The sequence below is a fragment of the Manihot esculenta genome, chromosome 16 (genome assembly GCF_001659605.2).
Source record: "Manihot esculenta cultivar AM560-2 chromosome 16, M.esculenta_v8, whole genome shotgun sequence".
NCBI classification, from domain to species: Eukaryota; Viridiplantae; Streptophyta; class Magnoliopsida; order Malpighiales; family Euphorbiaceae; genus Manihot; species Manihot esculenta.
This window is the reverse complement of record NC_035176.2, coordinates 1454815-1468386: the sequence shown is the minus strand read 5'-3', so window position 1 is coordinate 1468386 and position 13572 is coordinate 1454815. Positions and strand designations below refer to the sequence as shown.

The 13572-nt window shown below is 36.1% G+C and overlaps 1 pseudogene; it reads left to right on the top strand.

Annotated features, from left to right (window-relative positions):
- Positions 1-1920: 1920 nt before the first annotated feature.
- The window catches only part of LOC110603011, a 29513-nt pseudogene continuing 17861 nt past the window's right edge, over positions 1921-13572 (top strand).

Here is a 13572-nt window from a genome sequence, read left to right as displayed (position 1 = left end):
GCTCAGTGATTGCAAATCTGGAGTAATATGATAATTGGCAGCAGTGTCTGGATACCATGTTCGCGGCTGCTGTGGTAGAGGAGATGGAGCCGCAACATAATTCGCCTGAGGATTAAAAGGTCGAGCCTGATAAGGACGAGGCTGACTTTGAACAAACTGTCCCGATTGTCCAGAATAATTCCGTTGAAAACGCCGACGACAAACATTGGCAGTATGGTTTCTGCCATTACAGATTTGGCAAGGTCCCCTCGGCCTATTACCTCCAGATTGATTAGTACGATTGCCACCATTATTACGAGTCCTATTTGTTGCATCAGATGTATTAGAAAAAGAAGAAGCAGATGAGTTTCGAACAACCATATTTGCTTGCGGATGTGAGAGGCTTTGAAGAAGAACTTCATGTGCAACCAACTGACCATGTAATTCATAAAAAGAGACAGGTTCTGGTCTGATATTTAATGATGTAATAATGGAATGGTAATCAGCTCCAATGTTGCGATAAATGATAGCATTAAATTCTGCAGGAGAGAGAGGTTTCCCGGCAGCAGAAAGCTCATCAGCTAAGGCTTTGGCTTTGTTGAGAAATTGAGAGACAGTTAAATCATCTTTCTTGAGAGATTGAAGTTCAATATGTAATTGCAGTTGTCGATTTTGAGATAAAGCACCAAAGGATTGTTCTAATGCTTTCCAAACCTCTTGAGAAGATTTAAGACCAATCACATACGGGAAAATTTCTTCCGTAAGCGACGCAAAAATCCAAGATAGTAACATTTGGTCTTTGCGAAACCAGATAGCATAGTCTGGATTGGGTTCCATAATTGAAGGATCAGCAGCAGAAGGCGTTTCAGATGGTGGTTCAGGCACAGTACCATCAATGATTCCTTCAAGATTTTGATAGTTTAGAATTGGGCGAAATTGTGTCTTCCAAGCTAAATAATTCTTGGGGGTTAATTTAACTGAAAAGGAATGATTTGTAGTAGATACGAGAGAGGTAGGTAATGATGGAATAGAAGGAGTTGAGGAAGGTGTATTGGCCATGGCTCTGATACCATGTAAAAACCAAGAGAAATAGAAGAAGAAAAGTATTTGAGGCTTAGATGAATTGTATTTTATGATTTGTAATACAGAGATTACATTGCTTTATATAATATTTCTAAAACCTAAAAAATAGCTATAACAGAAAATAACCAAAAAGATTTACAAGATTATAATACAGATTATAATGCAGAGAATATCGGAACTGTAGTCACGTAGTTTCACTAATACTGAAGACGTCTTGAAGTCGTCCCCCAATATTAAATATTTATTTTCCAAGTCTTCGGACCGAGCAATAATTGAATTCGACAGCGTTGGGTAATTAGACAAAGACTTTATCTATGAGGGAAAAAAAAAGATAGACTTTGGAGGGTATTGATTACAATTTGTTTCTGTTAATTATTGTCCTTTGCATCTACTCGAGCAAGTCAATAAAGCAAGTCAAGCTCCTTCATGTCTTTCGTGCATCACAACCTTCGACATTGTCTATGCTATAATGTGGATGTAATTTCTATTGGGTTGGGATAGTAATCTGAATAAAATATTTTTTGAGATTTATTAGGTCCATTTATTTGAAAAAATAAATTATATTTAAAAAATATTTTTCATTTTAGAGTGAAAAATATTTTCTAATAAAATAATTTAGTTATTACTTGTTTAATTTTTATCCAAATTCCTACTGGTGTTTGTGAAGATAGGAAAAATTCTACAGTAAACCCATCACCTGTGCTTGTTGATGGATAAATAAGAGATTTTTCAAGAAAATATATAGGAACTAGTTTATTATCCCTTGAGTCCATAATGCACGGATTCATCTAAAAATTTTTTGGACTCGAGGATGCAAAGTTATTGTAACCATACGACGTGGTCGCTACGGTGGTTGCAAAGTCAGTGCAATCGTACGTGGTCCCGCTGTGGTTGATTGCAACCATGAACTAGCATATAATGGGCAGATGCAGCTATGGAAAAAGATCAGAACTTTTGAGAGAAATTTAATTAGCATCCTACTTCAGTGACTTAGTGAAACTACCATGGCGTATCTATCAGCCAGACATATAAATATCTTACCTCTTCTTCTCCATTGTCTTATGATCATCCATCTCACCAATGCTCTGGTCTGTTACAACACAGGAAACTTCACAGCCAACAGTACCTATGCCAAAAACCGGGGACTCATCCTCTCTTACCTAGCTTCAAATGTCACAGAAAATGGTGGTTTCTACACGGCCACAGTAGGCCAAGGCCCAGATAAAGTTTATGGTCTGGTGCTTTGCAGAGCAGACACTCCATCAGAAGAGTGTTCCAAGTGTGTCAATACAGCAATTGCAGAATTAGTTGAACAGTGTCCTAACCAAAAAGAAGCGCTTTCATGGGGTGGGGATCCTCCTTGTATTATACGCTATGCAAATCGCTCGATTGTTGGACTATTGGAGCTAAGTCCTACAGATGCTGGCTATAATGTCAACAACATCACATCCAATATGGAAGAGTTTGATCAGATATGGGGTAGTTTGATGGATCGTGTAGTAACAAAAGCTTCCATGGGCTCTTCTAAGGTTAAATTTGCGACTGAAGAAGCAAACTTAACACCCTTCCAGAAAATATACGCATTGATGCTGTGTACTCCTGATATTTCCAAAGGTAATTGCAGCTATTGCCTACGAGAGTCGGTGGAAAATTATCAATCTTGTTGTCATGGGAAGCAAGGAGGTTATGTTCAGAAACCTAACTGTATTTTCCGATGGGATTTGTATCTATTCTACAAATCTATTGCTGATGCTCCAACTCCAACAACGCCTCCTCCACCACTCAGTATTTCTCCCCCACCAGCCAATAATACCATAAGCAAAGGTAAGCTTTTGCATCCCACCATAAAGTTCTGCAAAAGCAATACGATTGTTTCATGATTTCATCCATTATGTTTCAGTTCCTTATGAAATTTTACATCTGGCCTGGACAGGTAATGGAACTACATCAGGTCGAACTGTTGTAATCATCACTGTTCCTACAATTATCTTCGCAGCAGTTGTTGTCCTAACTTGCAGCCTTTTCTATTATAGGAACTGTAAGAAAAGGACCAAAAGTAAGAGGAACCGTAAGAAAAGGACCAAAAGTAAGTTATTTTAGTATTTTTGTTGCTGCATATAGAAAGAGCTTGGATTAGATCATCGTTCTTCTATGTAACTAACCCTGATCTGCTCTCTGTTGGATTTGAAGGGACAAAAACTAAGAAATTTGAGAGAGATTACTTTTCTAGCTTTTTCCTTTTTCATACATGCTTTCTGCAATACCTGGCTAAACTTGAAACTTGTAGAAATTTTGGAATTTGAAGCAAAGTCTCATATGCTTCAACACACTTAAGGCAGCAAATAAAGCTTGAATCACCTAGGATGATTACTTAAATTAATTTAATGTTATTTGCATATGTATTAATTCCTTGTTAATCTCATGAAGAGGTGGATGAAAGTAGTAGCACAGAGTGCATGAAATTCAATTTCGAGACTATTAGACTCGCAACAAAAGACTTCTCTGATAATAATAAGCTCGGACAAGGTGGATTTGGTGCTGTTTACAAGGTAGTTATTTAGCCACAACGTATGAAAACTAATTTTTACTTAGCAAAATCCCATGATTCAATCTGATTTTCATCTCTTCCATCTTTTTTTTTTTTTTTATATGATTATGGTTCAGGGTGTGCTTCCAGATGGCCAAGTCGTCGCTATAAAGAGGATAGCAAGAATCTCTAAGCAAGGAGAAGCCGATTTTAAGAATGAGGTTATGTTGGTGGCCAGACTTCAACACAGGAATTTGGTTAGACTATTGGGGTTCTGTTTTGAAAGAAATGAGAGGCTTCTCGTATATGAATTTGTTAAAAATTCAAGTCTTGACCATTTCATATATGGTACTCATTTTAATATTAATATTGGAAAGCTTCCCTTGATCGAATAACATGAAAAAAAAAACGAGTATTAAGTTTGTGATTTTGCAGATCGAGAGAAGCGTTTGCTAATGGATTGGAGCACATCAAGATTCTCGGCTTCGGATTATTCACCGTGATCTCAAAGTCAGTAATATTCTACTAGATGAACAAATGAATCCTAAAATTTCGGATTTCGGAACAGCAAGATTATTTCCAACAAATCAATCTGAGGATGCTACAAGTAAAATCATGGGAACCTTGTAAGTGTAAGAATATAGTTAGATCATGTACTTGCTACTAATTCTCTTACACATCAGTGGTAGTGATTGATCGATTTTTCTCAATATTTTTTTACCTCTTGCAATAAATATTTTTTTTAATTAGCCAGTAATTGTTGAATCCAGCGGCTACATGGCACCGGAGTATGCATTTCGTGGGATCGTCTCAGTGAAGTCAGATGTTTTTAGCTTTGGTGTATTAATTTTGGAAATTATTAGTGGTCAAAACATTAATAAATTCCAAATCGATGAAGAAGGAAGCCTTTTAACTTATGTAAGTTGAATTTTTATTTTTTTTTAATCTCTATTTTCTCCTTTACCTTGGCTACTGAATCTGGATATGGACAAATCTAAAAAATAATTAAAATATTTTGTGCAGGCATGGGAGAATTGGAATGCAGGTACTGCTTCAAAAATCATAGATCCTGTTCTGGTAGGAGCTGCTTCGACAAATGAAATCCTGAGATGTGTCCAAATAGGATTGCTATGCATACAAGAAGATGCAGCTAAAAGGCCAACTATGGCTTCGGTGATTCTCATGCTTGATAGCTGCTCTGCTGTTATTTCTGAACTGTCAAGACCTGCATATTTTCTGCATAGCCAACAAGAGCCAATCACAATTGGTACTCAATCCAAAAGACGATCTGCCCAACCTTCAGCTAATGAGTGCTCAATTTCAGAGATGGAACCACGTTAAATATACAGGAGCAACTCAGCAGATCGTAGCATTTATCTTCGAGAGGTTGCATTGCTTTTCATTTAGTTATGGTACTATCAAACTCGCCCATCACTGTAGGGAGTCTGCTGCAAAACTACTATTAACAAAAATATAATTAAAAATTAATAAAAAAATATATTTCTTAATATATATAAAAACCTACTATTAACAAAAATTATGAAACGAATAAATATTACCACACGATTTTACTTTGTCTAATCTCATATGCATATTTTAGTCTTAACAATTGGATGATTTTCAACTTTCAAAATCCACTATAATTATTCTTATTTAGACTCATTCATAATAAATTTAAGACAATTAATCTTCATTTATTTGTAGAAAATAATATTTGAAAAATATTTTTTAATAAATAATTTAATTTTCATTACTTAATTTTTATTTTAAAAATAAAATTTATTACCAATTTTATATATAGAGATATTAATAAGAATTTAGAGTTTCACTTTTTTAAAAAAAGTAATTTTTTTTATAAAATAGCTTACTTTTTCCTTTCATCAAGAAAATATTTTTTTGTTAACTAAATTTTCTGAATTCTCATTATGCAAGAAAAAAATTCAAATGAATTTCTACAAAATTATTTATGATTTTATTTTCATATATGATAAAAAATTTTGAAATTAAAAATTTTAAATTTTTTTATTCTAAACAAAAATTTTACAAAAAAAAATTAATATAATTAAATTCTTATAAAACTTTTTATTTTAAACGGAGGATGGATAAGTGTTTCGAATATTAAAAAATATAAAAAATATTTTTTTAAAAAATATATTTTCTGTGAAACCAACGAAACTTTGTCCATGATTTTTTTCTTATTCTTATATGATCCATCATAGTCTAAATACCCATATAAAGTTTTACTATGATTTGAATTTAAAACTTAAGCAATGTCAATAAATATAATGAGCTGACAGGTCCCTAGCGATTACGCCTACTTGGAGCAAGTAATCAAGTATAATTTAGCCACATTTTTATTATATTTATTATTGTTTATTTACACATTTTTCTAGCTTAATTTGTGTTTTTGTTATGTTTTTACATAAAAGGAAAAAATTGAAAAATTGATGAAAAAGTGAAGAAAAAGCTGGAAAAGTGACTGGGTCAAAGTGATTTGGCCAAATCACTCGCAGAGTCTGGCCAAATCACTCGCAGAGACAAAAAACTAAAAACTGGACAGACTCACAGAAAGCGATTGGGGCAGATCGGCCAAGTGATCTGCCCAAATCACCCGCCCCAATCACATTGACAGCAGAAATTGACAGTAGAGCGGGAAATTATGCAGAAAACAGAATTTCGAATTTTGAGAAGTCCAAATCCAACTCAATCACTGCCAACACAGTCCCAAGAGCCACGAAAGAGTTTCTCACCTAAGGAATTCCATTTGCAATTAAATTTAACATCAAAAGAGGAATCAAAAGCCAAATCAAAAAGGGATTTCAAAATCCTAGATGGATGGGATTCTCCAACTATAAAAGAGCAGCCTCCAAACCAGCAAGGCATCATCTCACCTTTGGAAATTCTGCAGAAAACATAGCAGCTTGTCTCCTTCTTCTTTTCTTCCTTTCTTTTGTGATTTAGTCCACTATGAGTGGCTAAATTTCAATCTTTTCTAGTTGAAATTGGAGAAATTCATATTTGTGATGAATTGAGAGATTTAAAACTCCATTATTAAACTCTTATTTGCTTTCAATATTTATGCAACTTGATCTTTCTATAATTATTGCTTTGCTTTTGGAATCAATTTAGGCCTATTGCTTTCAATTGTTTGAGTAATATATTATTTGAATGATTTAAGTTCGTAATTGCTTAGGTTGTTTAAACTCAAGTTTAATCAGTTGCATAATCTAAACTTGACCATGTGGTTGGCAAGGTTAGAATTAGGTTTCTCTAAGTCTTAATGCAGTCAACAGTTGTTCGATGCTAAAAGCCCCAAGGACGTTCCTTGGCAACTTGTTGACTAGTGTTTGATTAGCGAACGTTTCCTAATCAAACTAGAACTAAGGAGGAATTTGGTTGTGAGAAGCGTCTTCCACAACCAAAACAAATTTATTGAATTAAAATAGGAGTATTAAATAATCAATGATCAATTCTGAACAAACTGAAATAGATCCATACTTCAACTAGAATCTTTTCCCTATTGAAATTCTCACTTATTTAAATTATTGTTTTCTCTTGCTTTTTAGATTTAATTCATCAAAACAAAACCCCCTCTTTTTTTTTATTTGTTATTTACTTGTCCAAGTCATTATTAGGAAAATCCATAGTGTCAAGTCCCTGTGGTTCGACCCTATTGCCACTATCTGCAAATTATTTTGTTGATTGATAATAGGTTTTATTTTTGACGACTTCGATAACCGCTATAAAAAATTGGAGCCGTTGCCGGGGACTTGATCTAACTAACGTATTTTCCTTTTATGACCAAGGCTGATCGTAAAGAAGCTCTTCTTTACGATCCAGAAATTGTACGCACTGCCAAGACCTTACAAGAATGGCTACGGTAAGTATGTCTTTTCTCTCTTCTCAAATTTCTGAACTAACCTCTATTGTGAGAAATTATGGTATAGGTCAAGCTCAACAAGTTCAACAACTTCAGCGAATCAGACCATGTGGAATTTGCACATATGTAGGACACCCAACTGATCGATGTTCTACACTTTATGAGGATTACCAGCAAGTACATGCCTTTGGAGGATTCAATAGCCAGCCAAGACATGATCTCTACCTAGATACCTACAATCCATGTTGGAGGGACCACCCGAATTATGGCAATGCAAGGGCCAACTACTACCAACACTATCAAGCCCAAGCAACACCTCAAAACTCCAATATGCAACTTGAAGAGATGGTGAGGAGGTTGGAAATTTCTGGGCAAAATCTCCAACAGCAAGTGGATCAAGCGGTCAACTCAGTGAACGCACACATTGTAACACCCTTTACCCTATCAAATGTAGATAAAGCAAGGTCTGTCACAAACGATACATTTTATACATATCAAGACTAAACAATTTTCTTTATCTGTAACTACCAAGTTTTAGATAGTCCAAGTAAATTGTATAAAGCGATTAAGGTAAATGTTTAAACCAAAATTTTTGCAGAGTCTCCTCTTTTTCATCCATATTTTACCCTGTAGCATATATGAAAAACACATGCAACATTATCAACTGTTAGTTGACATCTTACTATTCTTTTATTTACATGACCTTCATAACTCACTCTATTTAATATGTACATGCCAAAATAAAACTATACTATGACTAAGAGACTCAAAACAACCAGCTATGATAATGGTCTTGGTATCTGATGTAGACCTCTGATGAACTTTGCGTGCCTACTTTATCTACAACCTGCGTGAGGTAAAAAAAAACCAACACGCTGAGCTAATGCTCAGTGGGTGATAGCAACAAATAACAGAATAAAACAAACAAGCTCGCATATATAGATAATCAAGTAAACAATTATAAGCTAGTAAATGCAAACATGTTAACATTCACCAATAAGTTCACAAGATCAAGTATCAATCTTTATTAAGATCTTAGCCCTTATAAACACATAGTAGGATCGACTAGGTAGATAAGGAGTTATAACGTGGCACTGAGTGCCGAACGGTAGGCTCAGAGGCCAAAACTGTGATAGCAGGGCTCTGTGACCATGCTTATGAGGTACCTGATAAGTAACCTCAAATATAGATCATGTATCGGTAGCAGTACTGCGAACTCTGTATGTTTATATGGCATGCCATACCCTTAAGCTAACCTCGACTCCTATTACGTTTACCAGGGCCAAGTATCATTAACTCAATGTATCAATGTAAATGCCTGTCATTTGAAGCTATTTGATTTCTTTTTCCAAAGTACATATATCATATGTCAAGGTTTACAATATGGAAAACTCATGGCAAATAGTGCAAAACTTTATTGACTTAGCATTTCAATATAGAAAACTACATTCTGCCATATATTGCATAAACTTTTCAAGCAGATTCGATTTACAATTTGACTTCAGTTTCTTCATAAGAAATGTACATTTATGTCTTATCTTTCCAACAAGGTATGGTTCATGAAAATCTGATCATCCTAGCTTAAGTTATGAATTTTTCTTTACAAGCTGCTCAATAAGGTCTTAATCAGTCCAGTATTGGTACTTGTTTATAGTATCACAAAACTTATCAGATTCATGCATTTCCATACAAATTCAAGCTTAAGTTTCTTCTAAAAAGTTTTAGGTATACTTCTTAAGATTCATTTGGCACTGGTCTTAACAAATTTCACTGAGTACATAATTAGTTATGATATACTCAATAAACTCTGTTCTGGATGTACTACCACTGTATCCAGTTTAAGTTCACTTGCCATTTTCATCATCTTACCTATAGATTCCGAATTTGGTTAATTCATGAAAGTTTTAGATATTTGTCTTAGCTTTCATTTGGTATATTTTAGGCCTAATTTCAATAGAGACACAATAAGTTATGAAGTTAGTACTACAAGCTGTCCTGTTACAACCTATTCTGCCAGATTTACACTTTTAGCTCCCATGTTAAATTTCTTTACTCTAAGCCTTTCAAACATCATTTTAACATTCATATAACATATTTATACAATCAAAGCAACATTTACAGCAAGTAAAATCAACCCCTAATTTCACTTATTCATGGCAGAATCAAAGGAAAACAGAAAATCATTAAAACACCAAACCTTTCTTGAATTCTTCTTTTCTTTTCCTCTTCTAATCTCTAGCTATCTCCTTTCCCTTTGATGTTCCTTCACCTATGTCAATTTATATCTTAGGGAAGGATTGAATAAACTATAAATTAAAGCTTTATAATTCAAATTTATGCATGAAGAAATGAGATGATGCTATTGCCTACTCATTTCTAAGCTCACCTTTGATTGTCAAGCTTGGTGCATATGGAACCCTAAACTTTTCTTCTTCAATTCTTTCACTATATGGCTGTTCCTTTAGCTCTTGATCTTAGGATGAATTTTGGTTAAAGAAAGAAGCTGATTTGGTGAGGTTTGGCTTGGCTTTGGTGAGGTTTAGCTTAGCTTTGGTGGGAGAAAGACAAGCAAAGCATTTTCTTTTAACAAAATGGATGACCTACGGCAATGGGAAGGAAGAAAGAAGACAGCCACTTTTTCTATTTTGCTTTGTCATTCTTTCATGCATAATTAGGTGACACATCATCCTTTAACTTTCAATATTCATAGATTGACCTACTAAACTCTTTACCATGTTTCAATTTAGTTTTCAAACTTTCAATATTCATAGATTGACCTACTAAACTCTTTACCATGTTTCAATTTAGTTTTTAAACTTTCAATATTCATAGATTGACCTACTAAACTATACATTTAGCCTTTAAAAGTCCTTTTCACTTAAGCAAGCATGACGGATGTGAACAAGCACCTCAAGCAAGCACGTCGGGAAACCCTAAGCACCTCCTTTTCGGGACTCGTTCCCGACTCGCTAATCACACTGTCTGCTTTATTTCTGGATATGTCTGTTTCTTTATTTGAGTTTTCTATGATTCAGTTATTAGCAGATTAGAGTTAAGTTAGCACCTCCCCTAATGCCACTTACTATAGTAGTGAAATAGCCTAACTCATACCTAATGATGGCACCACTCTAGCTATGGGTTTGAGGATGTTACACACATATTAAGAAGAGAGGAAGATCTTCAAGATGTATGGGATGATGATGAAAGTTCCCAAGAAACAGAACAAGCTGCTGAATCTGTTGCACAAATCACTACTGCTCTTGAAACTGAACCAGCTGCTGAATTTACTTCATCTGTTACTTTATTTGGTGAACAAAACACTGCAATACTTGCTGCTATACCTGCTGAATCTGTCACAAGAAAGCTGCAAAATTATTGAACCAGTTGCTGTCCAAACAGCACTTGTTGAAGCTTCTGCCATCCAAGAGATAGCAACTACTGTCAAAAATCCAGACTTTGCTGCTGTCCAAACTACTGCAAATAGAGACAGCAGTTGCTATCCACCTGCTGAAAATTCCACAATTACACCAGCAATTGCTGAACCTGCTGTCCAAAAATCAGCAAGTGCTGAATCTGCCACCATTGCATCCCTTGTTGTTGTCCAAACACCAGCAACCTCAAAAATTGACACAACTGAACCAGAAGTTGTTGCACTTGCTGAACTAGCAACATACACCACTGAAACAGCACAGCTTGCTTCCTCTGCTGTTGTCCAAAATCCAGAATTTGTTGTTCTCCAAGTTGCTGAAAACAGAGACAGCAACTGCTGTCAAACTGCCACAATCACTGCTGCCCGCAAATCAGCACCAGCCGAAGACAGCCAAGAAGATGAAAGAAGCCAAGTAGAGCTGAAACGGACAGCAATGAACTGCTGCATGCAGAGGACAGATTGCTGTTTGCCCAAACAGCCTGGGCAAACAAGTAGACAGAAGGCAGAACAGGCATACTGCTGTTTGCCCAAACAGCCAGCAAAGGCAGAACAGGCAAGCCTCTGTTTGCCCAAACAAGTCCAACAGCCAGTTGAGACAGATGACAGCCTGCCCAAATCACTTCAGCAAGCAGAAAATAGGATGCCCAGACCAATTGGGCAAACAGCTCCTGAACAGCCAGCAAAGAAGCAACAAGTGGGACAAATGGCTTCATCCTTGAGTAAGCTTGAATCACACGGAAAGCTACCTTCCCAAACTGAGATAAATCCAAGACAAAATGCTAGTGCCATCACATTGAGGAGTGGAAAAGAGCTGCAAGACAGCAAGGCTGAAAAATTGCAAAAGCAGGCCATGGAAGAAAAACTGCCAGAAAGTGATCAGGGCAGTCGATCTGCCCAAATCAGCAGTGGTGATTTTCCTAAATCTCCAGACAAGGCAGAATACGATCTGCCCAAATCAATAATCTAGGCAGAGTCCAGCACCAAGACAGACCAGATGGAATACTGTTCACAGCTGGTTGCAGGTGATTTGCCCAGATCACCAGCACAAGCAGATTCTAACGTGCCCAAATCGCTGGAGCAGACAAACAAGACAGACAGTGATCTGCCCCGATCACCTGAAGCAGCACCAGATGATCTGCCCCGATCACCTGAAGCAGCACCAGATGATCTGCCCAAATCAACCAGCAGACAGCAGACAGCAAACCAGAAGACAGCAACCACCCCGGATCTGAAGACTCTACTCGAACACCATAAATATACCTACTTGGAGGCTGAAAATACACTTCCAGTCATAGTATCCAATCAACTTAGCCAGCAAGAAGAGGAAAAACTCCTAAAGGTGTTGAGGAAACACAAGAAAGCAATTGGGTGGACCTTGGAGGACATAAAAGGCACCTCAAGACCATTTGGTGGAGGCTCATATCACTAGAATCGAAGACAGGATGCAGCACATGGAAAGCATGCTGCAGCTGCTGGTTCAACACTTTCTGCCCACAGACCATGACAGCCAGTGATTTGGCCGGGTGATTTGCCCAAATCACCTGCCCAAATCACCCCCAAGCCAGGAAGTCCCTTTCCCTTTTCTTCTTAAATTTTTTATATATATGTTTACACATTGAGGACAATGTTTGCAGTAGGTGTGGGGGTACTGTTAAGTTATTTTTGTATTGATTACATTATCCTTTGCTTTCTTTTTGTTTCTTTTTGCATCTTTTTGCCCTAACACACACACCAAAATTTTTTTCTTTTCACACATTTTTCTTTGCACACATTTTTTTCGCTTTCTACACACACACACAGAATTTTGTCTTAGCTTTTGCTCTACTTAGCATTGATAATAAGGTCAAAAGAGCTTCCTATCTCATGACCCCATTGATTTACCACCTCTTTAAGCCAAAATTGAATTAATTACAGTATGCTACCTTCACCTAGGAAGTTCTTTTTTTGAAATTGAATCCTTGAAATTGCTGTGGTCAAGGGAAATAAAAACACAAATGTATGCAAACAAAAAGTGGTGTAGCTCCCTAAAAGTTGATTTGCCCAAAACTGTTATGAAAAGAAAAGAAAAAGAGAATGAAAAACCAGCAAAAAGCACAAATCATAAACTTGTTCCAATGGTCAAATAGGCTATGAACAGAGCTAGTAGCCACTTGAATAAGTGACCAACCGAGTAACCGGGGGTGGGTATCACCAATATGCACCTTCGCGTAAAAAGGTTAGTGACTTTTTCATGCAAGAATAAATAAGTGCTGCTGAATAAAAAGTGTGATTAATAGGGCAAATCACTTTTAGAGGTTGCATTGAGCTCATACAAGGAGAATAAGCATGATGGAACCAAAAACCTTTCTCTTGACCATAGTAAATGAAAGGAAACAAGGAAAAGGGAGAACAACTTGGGTGCATGTATTCTATACTGTGATACTTCAATTTGGGAGTCTAGGGGGGCTGATTAAGTGGTATCTAGGCTCAAAGGAAAAAGGAGCTTGATTGACCAAGTTATTTGTTGCTTGAGGACAAGCAAAAAGCTAGGTGTGGGGGTATTTGATCAAGCATAATTTAGCCACATTTTTATTATATTTATTACTGTTTATTTACACATTTTTCTAGCTTAATTTGTGTTTTTGTTAAGTTTTTACAGAAAAGGAAGAAATTGGAAAGTTGGAGAAAAAGTGA